Here is a 16634-nt window from a genome sequence, read left to right as displayed (position 1 = left end):
AGATGCATCAGTGGTGCAATACAGGGTCAGCAATGGTGCAACACAAAAGCATCAAAGGTGCAACACAGGGTCAGCAATGGTGCAACACGGGGTCAGCAATTGTGTAACACAAAAGCATCAGCGGTACAACACTGGGTCAGCAATGCTGCAAAACAGAGGCATTGATGGTGTAACAAAAGGTCAACAACTGTGCAAAACAGGCTCAGCAAAGGTGCCACACTGGGTCAGCAACTGGGCAAAATAAGCATCAATGATGCAACACAGGGTCAGCAATGGTGCCACACAGAATCAGCAATGGTGCAAAACAGAAGCATCAATGGTGCAACACAGGATCAGCAGTGGTGCAAGGTGAGGCCAGCAATGATGAAACACAGTTATGTTGCAACACAGGATAAGGAATGAATGTGAACAAGGTTAAAATACTAGTGCAAAAAGGTTAGTTATTGTGACTCTGAGACAACAATGATATATTTCATAAACAACAAAGAGACAATAACTGCACAACAACAACAGTGTAGTACATAGGGAGCAATCGTGACAGCCAAACATAGTGCAATAAGAGCAAGCAATGATATCACACAGGATAGGGAATTGTGTAAAAACACAGGAGCAGCAATGGTGTAACACACAGACATCAATGCTGCAACACTGGGTTAGGAATTGTATAAGGCGGCGCTAGAAATGATGTAACGCAATTATGGTGAAACACGGAATAGAGAATGGATGTGCACGGGTTAATAAACAGTGAAAACAATGGCCAACTTTTATGTGGCTCTGGGACAACCAAGATGTAGCTCATAGACAGCAATGATGCAACAAAGAGAGAACTGTGCAAGAAAGGCCCAACAAGAGTGCAGTACACAGGTCGCAATGGTGTGACACAAGCATAGTGCAACGGCGCCTCCCAGGGTAGGGGGCTGTATAAGATACCGACACAGCAGTGGTGCAACAGAGGACCACCAATGATGGAGCACAAGGCCATGAATCATGCAAATCACAGACACCAGTGAAGAAACACAGAGCTAGGAATAGTGCAACACAGGTGCAGCCCTTGTGATACACCTGATCACCACTCCCTCTTCAAGCACAGCTGCAAGCACTCCTTACCTTTGACCCTACACAGCCCTTCGCTCCCCTGTGGCCTATGTTAGTGGCATACCAATAATACATACAAATATCACATGCAACACTAGTGCAATTTAAGCAAAGCAATGGTGTAAAAAGGACCAACAATGGTGCAAAAAGAGAAAGCAGTGTTGTAATGCCAGGCTATGAATTGTGCAAAACAGGCCCGCACTGGTGCAGCACTGCACCAGGAAAAGCAGCATAACACCAGAGAGGTTGCAGCACAGGGACAGCAGTGGGGCTGCACAGGGTTGCAGTTGCATTTAGTGGTGCAAAGCAGAAAAAAAGGGCCAACAATAGCGTAACAACAATGCAACAATTCTCCAAATCAGTAGCAGCAGTGGTGCAGGTGGGGAGCAGCCAAGATGCAACAGAAGGCTATAATATGCAGCACAAGTCAGCAACTCTGCAGCAAAGAGGTGGCAAGTGCACAACGTTGGCGGCAATGCATGGAAGATCCACGTTGACAAACCACAAAATTAGCGTTATTGCAACATAGGCTGAAGAAAAGTGAAACATGGCCAGCTCTAGTGGCACACAAAACCACCAATGTCGCAAAACTTGAGCATTAACGGGCATACGAGGAACCTCACTGGACGAGCACTAGTGCAAATATGTCTTGTGCTTCACACAGGATAAGTAATGGTGCACTACATGGACAGCTGGTGCTGCACATTGTGAGCGCTAGTGCAATATGTCTCTTGTGCTGCACACAGGATAACTAATGGTGCACTACATGGCCAGCTGGTGCCACACAAGAGGAGCACTACTGTAATATGTCTCTTGTGCTCCACAGGGTAAAAAAATGGAGAAACACAGGAGCAGCTGCTGTTACACAGGACAAAATGGGGTGCACATTCATTTTAAAACATCACACACACACACACTTACCTTCGGCTCGGAGGTCCCCGGAGGGGAAGGCAGCAGTCCCAACTTGTCACAGAGTGGGATGGGGTCAGTGAGACTTCTGACCCCACCCCATGACGAGGTGTCACTGATTGACTTTCGCCCTGGGTGCTTCAGGGCTTAAACCTGAAGCGCCTAGGTCGAAGTCAATGGGTGACGCTTTCCTCGTCACCCAGGGGAGGGCCTCCAGGCACCTTTGCTGAGCCGCAAAGTTCAGCTCAGGCAGCCAGGAGTGGCACGCATGTCTGCTCCTGGCTGCCTGACCTGAACATGAAGAGTGACTGTCAGGCTGACCTTTGTCAGCCTGACAGACACTCTTCATGGGGGGCAAAAGGTGGAGGGGCATGGCCCCTCCGCCCTAAATGACGGGTGCACCAGAAGCCCATTCTAGTGCCTCCCAGGATGACCACTGGTGCAGCACAGGGCCAGCTGCTGCCGCACTGAGCGATAGGTGGTGGAAGACACTGGATCACAGGATGGCGCACAGGAAGAGCAATGGTGTAACACAAGAACAATCAGTGCTGCACAGGATGAGCAGTGGTGCAATGTATGACCAGCTGGTACAGCACAGGATGAGCAGTGGTGCAATGTATGACCAGCTGGTACAGCACAGGATGAGCAGTGATGCAACAAAGGACCAGCTAGTGCACAGGATGAGCTGTGGTGCAACCCAGGACCAGCTGGTGCAGCACAGGATGAGCAGTGATGCAACAAAGGACCAGCTGGTACAGCACAGGATGAGCAGTGATGCAACAAAGGACCAGCTAGTGCACAGGGTGAGCCGTGGTGCAACCCAGGACCAGCTGGTGCAGCACAGGATGAGCAGTGATGCAACAAAGGACCAGCTGGTACAGCACAGGATGAGCCGTGATGCAACAAAGGACCAGCTGGTACAGCACAGGAAGAGCAATGGAGCAACCAACAACCAGATGGTGCAGCAGAGGATGAGCAGTGGTGCAACCCAGGACCAGTCAGTGCAGCACAGAATGAGCAGTGGTGCAGCACAGGACCAGCCTGTGCAGCACAGGAAGAGCACTGGTGCAACCAACAACCAGATGGTGCAGCACAGGATGAGCAGTGGGGCAACCCAGGACCAGCTAGTGCAGCACACGATGAGGAGTGGTGGAAGACAATACCAGATGGTGCAGTACAGGATGAGCAGTGGTGCAACCCAGGACTAGCTGGTGAGGCACAAGATGAGCAGTGGTGCACCCCAGGACCAGCCGGTGCAGCACAGGGGGAACAGTGGTGCAACCCAGGACCAGCTGGTGCAGTACAGAATGAGCAGATGTGCAGCCCAGGACCAGCTGGTGCAGCACGGGATGAGCAGTGGTGCAGCACAGGACCAGCTGGTGCAGCATGGAATGAGCAGTGGTGCAGCCCAGGACCAGATGGTGCAGCATGGAATGAGCAGTGGTGCAGCCCAGGACCAGATGGTGCAGCACGGAATGAGCAGTGGTGCAGCACAGGACCAGCTGGTGCAGCATGGACTGAGCAGTGGTGCAGTACAGGGCAGCTGGTGCAGCACGGAATGAGCAGTGGTGCAGCACAGGACCAGCACAGGATGAGCTGTGGTTCAACCGAGGGCCTGCTGCTGTCACACAGCACGAGCAATGGTGCAACACGAGGGTGAAATAGTGTCACACAGACCAGCAGGGGCCCCGCAGGACCAGCAATGCTCCCGTACTGTGCAGCGGTGAGCAAGGGGAGGTGATGTCGCACTGGTCCAAACATATAGAGCACTTGGCCCATGAAACGGTAACCTAGCAACAGAGGCATAAAAACGTTATCCAGACATGGGCCAGGGCGCCCATCAGCACCAGGCCCAGCAGCCTCGTCACCCCGTCTGTAGACTGTGGGCGAGAAGCGGGGTGCAGAGTCCAGCAGCCTCCCAGGAAGCAGAACCCCACGGCTGTCCAGTGCCTCCCACAGACCACACAGTGTCTCATACCTGCCACAGACCACACAGTGTCTCAAACCTGCCACAGACCACACAGTATCTCATACCTGCCACAGACCACACAGTGTCTCATACCTGCCACAGACCACACAGTATCTCATACCTGCCACAGACCACACAGTGTCTCATACCTGCCACAGACCACACAGTGTCTCATACCTGCCACAGACCACACAGTGTCTCATACCTGCCACAAATCACACAGTGTCTCATACCTGCCACAGACCACACAGTATCTCATACCTGCCACAGACCACACAGTGTCTCATACCTGCCACAGACCACACAGTATCTCATACCTGCCACAGACCACACAGTGTCTCATACCTGCCACAGACCACACAGTGTCTCATACCTGCCACAGACCACACAGTGTCTCATACCTGCCACAAATCACACAGTGTCTCATACCTGCCACAGACCACACAGTATCTCATACCTGCCACAGACCACACAGTGTCTCATACCTGCCACAGACCACACAGTGCCTCAAACCTGCCACAGACCACACAGTATCTCATACCTGCTACACTTCACACTATCTCATGCCTGCTACAGACCACATTATCCAGAACCTGCTACAGACCACGCTGTCCAATTCCTGGTACAGACCACACTGCCTCATACCTTCCCGAGTATTACAGGGTCTGCTCCTCTATAGATCACACCAGCCCCTGTAAAGACACACGGTGCAGGGGTATTACAATGCCTGCTCCTATGTAGATCACACCGCGCTGTAAAGAAGCATGGTTCCCGAGTATTACAAGGTCTGCTCCAGTATAGATCACTCTGCCCCTTACAAAGACACACGGTTCCCGAGTATTACACAGTCTGCTCCTCTATAGATCACACCACCCTGTAAAGACACACGGTTCCCGAGTATTACAGGATCGGCTCCTGTATATATCATACCGCCCTGTAAAGACACACGGTTCCCGAGTATTACAGGGTTTGCTCCTGTACAGATCACACCAGCCCCTGTAAAGACACACGGTTCCCGAGTATTGCAGAGTGTGCTCTTGTACAGATCACACCAGCCCCTGTAAAAACACACGGTTCCCGAGTATTACAGGGTCGGCTCCTGTATAGATCACTCTGCCCCTTATAAAGACACACGGTTCCCGAGTATTACACAGTCTGCTCCTCTATAGATCACACCACCCTGTAAAGACACACGGTTCCCGAGTATTACAGGGTCGGCTCCTGTATATATCATACCGCCCTGTAAAGACACACGGTTCCCGAGTATTACAGAGTGTGCTCTTGTACAGATCACACCAGCCCCTGTAAAAACACACGATTCCCGAGTATTACAGGGTCGGCTCCTGTATAGATCACTCTGCCCCTTATAAAGACACACGGTGCCCGAGTATTACAGGTTCTGCTCCTGTACCGATCACACCCCCCGTAAAGACACACGGTTCCTGAGTTTTCCATAATTTGCTTCTGTATAGATCACACCGCGCTGTAAAAAAGCATGGTTCCCGAGTATTACAAGGTCTGCTCCAGTATAGATCACTCTGCCCCTTATAAAGACACACGGTTCCTGAGTATTACATGGTCTGCTCCTGTACGGATCACACCGGCCCTGCAAAGACACACGGTTCCCGAGTATTACACAGTCTGCTCCTCTATAGATCACACCGCCCTGTAAAGACACACGGTTCCCGAGTATTACAGGGTCGGCTCCTGTACGGATCACACCGGCCCTGCAAAGACACACGGTTCCCGAGTATTACACAGTCTGCTCCTCTATAGATCACACCGCCCTGTAAAGACACACGGTTCCCGAGTATTGCAGGGTCGGCTCCTGTATATGTCATACCGCCCTGTAAAGAGACACGGTTCCCGAGTATTACAGGGTCGGCTCCTGTATATATCATACCGCCCTGTAAAGACACACGGTCCCCGAGTATTACAGGTTCTGCTCCTGTACCGATCACACCCCCCTGTAAAGACACACGGTTCCTGAGTTTTCCATAATTTGCTTCTGTATAAATCACACCGCGCTGTAAAGAAGCATGGTTCCCGAGTATTACAAGGTCTGCTCCAGTATAGATCACTCTGCCCCTTATAAAGACACACGGTTCCTGAGTATTACATGGTCTGCTCCTGTACGGATCACACCGGCCCTGCAAAGACACACGGTTCCCGAGTATTACACAGTCTGCTCCTCTATAGATCACACCGCCCTGTAAAGACACACGGTTCCCGAGTATTACAGGGTCGGCTCCTGTACGGATCACACCGGCCCTGCAAAGACACACGGTTCCCGAGTATTACACAGTCTGCTCCTCTATAGATCACACCGCCCTGTAAAGACACACGGTTCCCGAGTATTACAGGGTCGGCTCCTGTACGGATCACACCGGCCCTGCAAAGAAACACGGTTCCCGAGTATTACACAGTCTGCTCCTCTATAGATCACACCGCCCTGTAAAGACACACGGTTCCCGAGTATTACAGGGTCGGCTCCTGTATATGTCATACCGCCCTATAAAGAGACACGGTTCCCGAGTATTACAGGGTCGGCTCCTGTATATATCATACCGCCCTGTAAAGACACACGGTCCCCGAGTATTACAGGTTCTGCTCCTGTACCGATCACACCCCCCTGTAAAGACACACGGTTCCTGAGTTTTCCATAATTTGCTTCTGTATAAATCACACCGCGCTGTAAAGAAGCATGGTTCCCGAGTATTACAAGGTCTGCTTCAGTATAGATCACTCTGCCCTTTATAAAGACACACGGTTCCTGAGTATTACATGGTCTGCTCCTGTACGGATCACACCGGCCCTGCAAAGACACACGGTTCCCGAGTATTACACAGTCTGCTCCTCTATAGATCACACCAGCCCTGTAAAGACACACGGTTCCCGAGTATTACAGGGTCGGCTCCTGTATATATCACACAGCCCTGTAAAGACACACGGTTCCCGAGTATTACAGGGTCGGCTCCTGTACGGATCACACTGGCCCTGCAAAGACACACGGCTCCCGAGTATTACAGGGTCGGCTCCTGTATAGATCACACCAGCCCTGTAAAGACACACGGTTCCCGAGTATTACAGGGTCGGCTCCTGTATATATCACACAGCCCTTTAAAGACACACGGTTCCCGAGTATTACAGGGTCGGCTCCTGTACAGCTAACACCCCCCACTCCCCTGTAAAGACACACGGTTCCCGAGTATTAGTGGGTCTGCTCCTGTACAGATCACACCGTCCCTGTAGAGACAGCCCCCCCTAGCCCCCAGCCTATGGAAGAGCACATTGCATTATGTGGGCGCCCCGGGTTGTGGGGGTTTCCAGTAAAATGCGGGCACTAGTATTCTCGGTATTGGGACATTCGTGGACATGGGCGCCCTGCGTGATGGGGCATCCTGTATGATTAATCCTGTGTGATGTGGAGACCCTGTATAATGCAGACATCGTGTGTGGCGCCCTTCATAATTCATCCTGTGTGATTTGCACACCCTGTGTAATGCAGACCTCCTGTACATTTGATCCTGTGTGATGTGGAAACCCCGTATCCTCTATGCACACAAAAGCGGACACCTTGTGTGATGGGACACCGTGTATAATTCATCCTGAGTGATGTGGAGACCCTGTATATCGCGACGCCCTGTGTGTTGGCAGAATCTGTATAATAATTCATCCTGAGTGATGTGGAGACCCTGTATAACGCGGACACCCTGTGTGATGGGACATTCTGTATAATAATTCATCGTGTGTGATGTGGATACCCTGTATATCGCAGACACCCTGTGTGATGGGACACCGTGTATAATTCATCCCGAGTGATGTGGAGACCCTTTATAACGCGGACACCCTGTGTGATGGGACATTCTGTATAATAATTCATCCTGAGTGATGTGGAGACCCTGTATTTCCCGGACACCCTGTGTAATGGGACACCGTGTATAATACATCCTGAGTGATGTGGAGACCCTGTATTTCCCGGACACCCTGTGTGATGGGACACTGTGTATAATTCATCCTGTGTGATGTGGAGACCCTGTATAACGCGCACACCCTGTGTGATGGGACACCGTGTATAATTCCTCCTGAGTGATGTGGAGACCCTGTATATCGCGGACACCCTGTGTGATGGAACATTCTGTATAATAATTCATCCTGAGTGATGTGGAAACCCTGTACATCGCGGACACCCTGTGTGGTGGGACACCGTGTATAATTCATCCTGTGTGATGTGGAGACCCCGTATATCGCGAACACCCTGTGTGGTTGGACACCGTGTATAATTCATCCTGTGTGATGTGGAGACCCCGTATGTCGCGGACACCCTGTGTGATGGGACAATCTGTATAATAATTCATTCTGAGTGATGTGGAGACCCTGTATATGCGGACACCCTGTGTGACTCCAGCCCCCCTGTGGAGTCCCTTCCCCTCCATGAGCCCGGCGGTGATGTCTGCTCTGGCACAACCAGCGTCCTGCCTCAGACAGACCCCCCACCCCCCCCCACCACCACCACCCTGACATACTAAACCCATCCACCCCTCCCCCAACCCCTCCAGCCGCAGCATTCCACAGCCCAACCTTTACTTCTCCGCAAAGCACAGTGCCTTTAGGGGTGGGGGAGCCCCAAACAGTGAAACACATGAAGGGGGGCGCAGAACATGCAGAAGGGCATTAAAAATTGACGGTGCCCCCCCAAAACAATGTGGGGTGCTAGGGCGAAGGCAAGAGAGTGGTTAAGGATGGGGAGGGGGTATGTCCTGTCCATCCCCTTCCCATAAGCCTCCCTCATCGCTGCTTAAACCTTTATTTATTCATTCTGCAGTTCTGTAGCGTTCACACAGGCGTCACAGCGCTATACAACATTACACTTAAGAGGCAGTATCCGGCAGACTATCAGAATGAGGAGAGACAAGCAGGTACACAGAAGTGCCGACCCAGACAGAAAGCGCCTTGAGGCTCTCCAGGCAGGTCCGGGATTTGATTGACCGGACCGTGTAAGCTTTTACCAATTGTCCAAGATAAACGACTCGTGCGGCGAGCACCAGTACTTGTGATAAAGCCGTTCACTGCCCAGGTGCAAGCTCGGGGCACCACTGCCCGAGCACGAGAACACCCGTGCACAAGACCTGTCAGCCCAAGAGAACTCGGCGTGTGCACCTTTCACAAGAGTCCCGTGCGCTGCGCCGAACGTGCCCTTGTATAGCGCCTTGAGTAGAGAAATTAATTGGTGTATACTGTTCACTTTGTTGCTGTTCTACGATGTTAATTAACTTAAGTTTTATTGGATGTGCTCTGTGTTTGAGGTTCCATGTATTACGATACCCCATAAAGTTTTAGTTTAACTAATACTTAGTGGCGCGGTGTTACGTCACGCACGTGCCTTTACGTTTATTAATATATTACATGTTGTTACACGGCACTTATCACTCTCTTCTCCTACGTTGTGTAACTTAGATTACAACTTTGTTGTCTGTTGGCTTAAGACGTATTTTTAGGAGGCGCATATACAAATCGCCTCTAGGCGCTATCCTGCAGCCGGTGTCCCCCATACACACCGCCCCTTGCGTTAAAGCGCCTCCTTTGGACCTGCGCTAGCATCAGTGGAATGAACAAAGAGTTGACGGAGTGGGACCTACCTTTTCAGCTCGGCTCAGACCATAAAAATCAGTAATTGTGAAAATAAAAAGTTCTCGGGGGTCCGTCCCGCAGAGCCGCCGTCCGCCCTCAGCCCAAGTCCGCCTGCAGATTGGAGCCGGCCCGGCAGCACAGCCCTGGAAGTGCTCAGTGGCCCGGGCCCGGCCGGGGGAGGCTTTTGTGCGGGGGAGGGAGAGGGCCGCCCCCTCCTCCCAGCCCTAAAAAGGATGGGAGGCTGGAGGGCCTCCCAGTGCCTGCCTGCAGCAGCCCTGCCAAGAAACTCCCCAAAACTCCTGTTTATCCCGAGATTTCACTCTTCCGTGCGCGGTCTCAACCAGTCATCACCAGGGAAGCCAGCGCTTGCTTCTATGTAGCGCCTGCGCCTTCGCAGCGCTGTGAGAACACGGCGAGTGGCACCAGTGGGAGCAGCGTGTGCCCGATCCTACATTCGCCTGTCTCCTCCCAGGGACTCGCCTTCTGTAGTGCCCTTTGCGAAATGGATGGCCTCTGGCCGCTTGTATGAATTCTGGGGGTACAGCTGGCGCTCGTGAAAAGTGCAAGAGTGACTGAGGTCAGGACAGGAGGACCTGAAATACCTCACACGAGTGCCAGCTCCTCCCACCAGAGTTTTCACCCTTTAGCCCTTATTTCAGCTTCTCATGCTGCCCCCCTGGGAAGAACTTCAAATATTGTCTGTGCCCAGCAGTGCCGGATTCCTACAGTGCCCATTGCAGGAAGTTTCCCTCAGTGCCAGCTCTTCGCGCTGCCCATCAGTGCCAGCTCTCCACGCTGCCCATCAGTGCCAAATCTTAACACTGCCCTCTTGTACCAGCTCTTCCCTCTGCCCACCAGTGTCAGCTCTTTATAGTGCCCTCTTGTGCCAGCTCTCCCTCTGCCCACCAGTGCCAGCTCTTCCCGCTGCCTATCAGTGCCAGCTCTTTACACTGCCCTCTTGTGCCAGCTCTCATCTCTGTCCACCAGTGCCAGCTCATCATTGTACCCACCACAGCTCCATTTGCCCTCTGCCAACAAGTGGCACCTGACTCAATGGAGTGCCATCTTCTCGACCTTGCATCCGGTACAAGTTCCCTGCACCTCCAGTTGCAAGCCCCAACTGGAGAGAGCGCAGGCTCTGTAGGTGGGGGCTGTAGTCTCATCTCCGGAAGGGGGGGGCAAGCAGGTGAGAGTGATGCAACAGGCCATAGAGTGCGCCTGAGACTGGCACGCTGGGTGTGACCTGGAAAGATAGAAAACAGCCTGGTCTGGAAAACCTGTTCCCTGAAGTGCCAGCCTCGCGCCTGGAGGAAACAGACGTCTGGTGAATGCGAGTCCGGCCGGGACCGCCGTGCCGTCATAGTTCCCGGATCTGAAGTGCCCCCACGTAGGCAGGCGGGGCCCTGTCTCCCCAGGCCAAGACCGCATCTGTCCTGGACTGGAGGGCACCTGCAATCCACGCACGGAGTGCGGACCCTGGCACCAGTGGGCACCACAGAGGGCTCGTGAAAGGGCCCCCTGTGTACATCTAAGGAACAGCCAACGGGGGTGGTCTGGGCCCAGGGTGCAAGGAAGCCTCCCAGGATCATAACAATGGGCGGGGCCCGTCCACGTGCTGCGCACCCCAGGATGTAGCACTTGGGGTTCACTCTGAATTGTGTCAGCATTACTTTTTTCTGGTTTTTTTTGTGTGTTTACTACTTGCCAAGGCTTAATTTGAGCCGGTGGCACCAGCCTTATTTTTGAGGGCAGGTCCTTAGGGTCAGTTTTGAGAGAAGGGCTTAGACCCCCCCTAACGCCACCATGTGTGTGCTGTACATGGGATACGGCGCACCATGGCGGTATTTAGGGAACTAGCGTACAACATTTTGACTCTAGTTTGGAGCTTTGCAGGATTAGGTCAAAAATGTTGAGGGTAATCCTGCAAAGCTCATTGAGGCCCCTTATTATAATGGGAGCCCCCTTTTAATGCCTGCTCTGAGCAGGCGTTAAAAGTGGCAAAAAAAAATGACGCAAAGAAATCTCTTAGATTGCTTTTTGCCATTTTTTTGCCCCACCCCCCAAACGGATAAACGCCCCATTTGCATACATTATGCATAGCGCATGCATGATGTGGCACAAAACGGTTACAAAGTGGTACAATGCATGCATTGCGCCACTTTCTAAATATAGCGCAGCGTTTTTGACCATCTAACGCCACATCTAGAGTAAAAAAATGATTCTAATGTGTTGTTAGAACGCAAGGGGCTCTAAAATGTATCCCCTAAGTTTTCTGAATCAGGCATTTGCTGTGAGCAAAAGTCACATATAGGAACGAGGAGGAAGAGAAAGACGGAAAAGGTCTCAAATGTAGACAGCAGAAAGCTGTAAGAGTGAGCTGAAGGGGCAGGGAGTGGCTGTTAATGGATCAAGGAGGCCCAAGATGGCTTCAGGATTACGCTGCCTCAATATTCTATGCTCCCACATTTAACTACAGCAGCCGCATGTTTCAGAGGAGTGCTTTGGGCACTGGCACCTTTTATTTACAAATTAACCACTATTTCTTGCACTAGTGCTGAATTCCAGTAGACAACAGATCCTGTGATTTAAACATCTCTTAACTACTGGTAACACGAGAGGTGGCATTTGCAAATTTGTTTAGCTCACGTGCGCCATTAAAGAGGTGGAGTAATAGTACACCAAACATTCACCCCCACAAGGGGCAGACTGGTGCAGTGTTAGCTTTGACACTTATGCATCTGCTTCTATCTCTTGGGTCTTCCTAGTGAAATGCACATGGTTCTCTCTGCCCAGACACACGCAGCCCTCATACTGCACCCAACCTCAGCACAAAGAAGGCATCTGCACACTCTCTGTCCCCTGTCACTGCCTGTGGCGGAGAGTGACACCTGATGCCAGTAGCTATTATGTTCCTGAATCTAACTTGGTGTCTCATTGCGCTAGTGAGTGTGTGCCGTGCACCCCCGCCTGGCACTATGCACCTATGTGACTGATATTGAATGCAGGATACCTGGTAAGGCCACAGCTAAGGTTTCTCTGTACAGCTCACCACAGCTCACCATTCTAATGATGACTAATATTTTTGCACTCTTTGTGTTCCAACCTGTACACCCCTTCTTTACAATCTCCCAGGCCTCCTCAATAGTTACCATCACGAGTAGGCTGTGGGATGACCACCAATATGTGATCTATGATGCTCTACCAACTTGTGGCTTCCAATGCCACTTGAAACACAATCTTTTAGTAGTATTGGAATAGTTCTCACTGCATGTTAATCAATAGGCAAGATGGATTGTCGATGTTGACTTGCTAGCAAATACTGTTGTGTACATCAGCTCCTGAATGCATCTTAATACTTGCTGGATACACAAACCATTCTTGCACCGAAGTAAGTCTGCCAACCTCCAGCTAATTGCGAGCCATCCATAAGTCGTCACACAACCCAATCCCTCTGCTTTCCTTTTCATGGCTACAATTGTTGACAGCTATCCCATCTGCCTTTGACACAATATCTTAATCTACCAATGATGTTGCTTATCATAAGCTTTCACCTTTCAAAGAAATGGAGCTGACTGTGCATTGCAAAACTTTGGACAGGCTCCTGACTTACCTACAAGCGTATCTATATTTGCGTTTTCTTTCGCAACGTTGAGACAAGAGCCTTCCAAACTCCTTCAGCTCTGCAAGCCAAACCCTGGGGTCTTTTTCTATTGTATGCATGGCATTATATGCAGTGCCTTTCACAAGAGTCATGACAAATGCTGACTCAACTTCAACGTGGGACCGACATTTGTACAAGATAGTGCTTTATGATGCTTTCCTTGATATTGCACTTGCTTCCACTTACAGCTACTATACACCCTATGGTCATGATGATGCTGTCCTCTACATCTTGAATTAGATAATGTTAGTTGTTCAAGGCAATGCTTTAAGATTGCCCTTTTCACCTGTTTCAGTGTCATTGCAGCCCCCTGTGGAGCATGCGTCAACATCTTTAACTATTTTTAGGAGCTTTTAAGGTGTCATCTTCGCAGAGCTTGCACTGTGCTTAAAAAATCTCAAGAAACGTATAACAGGCTTAGAGCTCGTCCATTACTTACCATTACTTACCATGGGTTGGCTTCAATGTCACTCTTGTTTCCTTGGTTCCTATTGGTCAGCATCTCTTGCTCACCTCCTAGGACTTAGAGTATTTGTCCTGCCATGGAGCATGGACCAAGCACAGCTTCTTCGCTATGGCTTGTGTGCTTTCACTGGCCACAAGCTTCTGCAGGTACTTTTTTCATTTACTTCATGCACCCGTATAAGAGTTGCTTGCTCTCTCCCTTCTCCCTCCCTTGCCCTTCACTCGCATTGCCTGCCTCCTCCCATCTTCTGTGCACTTAAAACAAAAAAAAAAGCTTTATATAGCGCTAACTCAACCCAAAAGTGTTGGAGTGCTTTTACAGGAACACCAGTTACATTACACAAGGTCAGATTCATTCACATTTTTTAGGCACATGGGGATTAAGTGATTTGCCCAGAATCACAAGATATTGAGCTCATGCAGAGACTCGACGGTGGTTCACCAGTTGTCAGCAGCTCCGTCCGTTATGCCACATCCTCTTGCTCGACTTCCCTCCCTCGTGTTGCCCCTCCTGGCATAATGCCACATTTTCTTGCCTTAACTTCCCTTGTTCGTGTTGCCCCTCCCGCCATCCATTATGTTGCAGCCTGCCACTGTAACAACCATTGGCAAAGCCAATAGTTTTCACCTATGCCAGATCTATTGGCTTTGTCAATATGTATTTAGACAGTTGCATAGCTGCGCAAGCTGCCATGCAATATGGCTTACAGTAACAAAAAAAATAGCGCTATTATGCACCAGCAGTGACCGCCTCTTAGCGCTTTGTTTTATGTGACTTTAAGCCATGTTACAAATCAGCCTACGTTCGTGGCAACATGTCTAAGAAAACACCAACAAAGCCAAATGTTATTTGACTGACATGTTGCACAGCAGCCCGCACTGCTGTGCAACATGTCTAAATAAACATTGTCAAAGCCAATAGAACTTGCATAGTCGAGACAGGTTGGCTTTGCAAATGCTTGTTCTTTTCTAGACCTGCATGGCCCAAACTTGGTTCCTCAAATTAAAATTTGTCAGTGCACGAGACACATAGGGGGTCATTCTGACCCTGGCGGTAATGGACCACCAGGGCCAACGACCGCGGAAGCACCGCCAACACGCTGGCGGTGCTTCCGGGGCAATTCTGACCGCGGCGGTAAAGCCGCGGTCAGAAAAGGGAGACCGGTGGTTTCCCGCCGGTTTTCCCCTGCCCCAGGGAATCCTCCATGGCGGCGCTGCTTGCAGCGCCGCCATGGGGATTCCGACCCCCTTACCGCCATCCTGTTCCTGGCGGTGAGATGGCGGTAACGGGTGTCGTGGGGCCCCTGGGGGCCCCTGCACTGCCCTAGCCATTGGCATGGGCAGTGCAGGGGCCCCCTAATAGGGCCCTATAAAGATTTTCAGTGTCTGCAAAGCAGACACTGAAAATCGTGACGGGTGCCACTGCACCTGTCGCACCCCTTCGACTCCGCCGGCTCCATTCGGAGCCGGCATCCTCGTTGAAGGGGGTTTCCCGCTGGGCCGGCGGGCGGCCTTCTGGCGGTCGCCCGCCGGCCCAGCGGGAAAGTCAGAATGACCGCTGCGGTCATTTGACCGCGGTACGGTCTTCTGGTGGTTCCTGCCAGGCGGGCGGCTTCCGCCGCCCGCCGGGGTCAGAATGACCCCCATAATGTGTTTTATGTTATGTGTATTTGTAAAGCGCACCATCAACCGCAAAGGTATCCTGCTGTTGAGTGCATGATAGCTGAACAAGGTCTTGAGGATCCCATAACAGGTAGGTCAGTGGGATCTGCTCCCTGTTGCCCCTCCTCAAAAATGATGCTACTTGGTGTAGTTGTGGTGAACAGCCTCGTTAAGCCAGCATGCTTGTGGCATATGAGTTGGCGACCGACCTCTGAAACATCTAGCCTGCCTAAGTCCTGGGGTGCAGCAACCTCTTCTCATCTTGAACTTTAAGACATCAGTCTACAGCTACATAGCAATCACGTCTTGAGCTGGATGGTCGTGAAGGGCCCAAGGATCCTCGGCAGACGTGGCCACCACAATGTCTACTCCATGATGAGAGAAGATTCCCAAAACTGAGCGGACACCAGTCATCTGGGCTTCAACACAAACACTTGTAGAAGCTCCTCCTGGTTTCCAGCTGGAGTAAAACCTACGCCTTTCCAATGGTTTCACTGCTAACTCAAGGGTTCAGGATGCTGTCTGGCTCCGCCTTCTTCCAGGCTTCCACCTCTGGGTCACACTCGTGCAACTGGCCCATCAGCACAGTTACTGCTGACGTTTCTTGGCCTTTTGTCTCTGTGGGCCTTCCCCAGATCACCACCACTGTATGACCCTCACATGAGGGATTCTTTGTCCTGTTTGCCTGGAGGAACTCCGCTCTTCCTCTGTCTCTCCCCAGTCATCAGACTGTAATTGTATTTATAAAGCACTTACTACCCCTGATGAGGCGCCAAAACGCTTTTTGGTAAGGATTAGTGGTGGATAGTCTAGGAAAATATGTCTTAATTTGAGCGATGGACATGTGACTCTGTTAGTTGGATTGAATAGGACAATGGTTCTCAGCCTTTTGACTTCTGTGGACCTCACTTTATTATTATTGGAACCCGGGACTCCCACTGAATCGTTATTGGAATTTGAGGACCCCCCCACACCCACACTGAGGCCCTCATTACAACATTGGCAGTATTGACCGCCTACCACCATGGCGACGGCCGCCAACATACCGCTGCCGTGGCTACCACCCGACAACGCGTATCATGACCGCCAATGGTATTCCACCAGAAATCTGGCGGAATACCGCCGCCGGTCATGGCGGCGGACGGCAGTAAGGCGGCGCTGCTGACAGCAGCACCACCACGCCAGCAAAACACTACAGACCGTATCATGAGCAATGATACGGCATGGCGGTGTTTTGCTGGC

General features: G+C 51.3%; 1 protein-coding gene across 1 annotated transcript in view; it reads right to left on the bottom strand.

Annotated features, from left to right (window-relative positions):
• BGN (biglycan) overlaps positions 1–9870 on the bottom strand; it is a 141518-nt gene extending 131648 nt beyond the window's left edge. Inside the window, exon 1 of the mRNA XM_069209385.1 lies at positions 9613–9870. The gene's annotated coding sequence lies outside the window, so the exon portion shown is untranslated. The remainder of the gene's footprint in view (positions 1–9612) is intronic.
• Between the last annotated feature and the right edge of the window lie 6764 nt (positions 9871–16634).

This window comes from Pleurodeles waltl, chromosome 10 (genome assembly GCF_031143425.1).
Source record: "Pleurodeles waltl isolate 20211129_DDA chromosome 10, aPleWal1.hap1.20221129, whole genome shotgun sequence".
NCBI classification, from domain to species: Eukaryota; Metazoa; Chordata; class Amphibia; order Caudata; family Salamandridae; genus Pleurodeles; species Pleurodeles waltl.
Note: the sequence above shows the minus strand (reverse complement) of the source record. Positions and strands in the feature narration are given on the sequence as shown.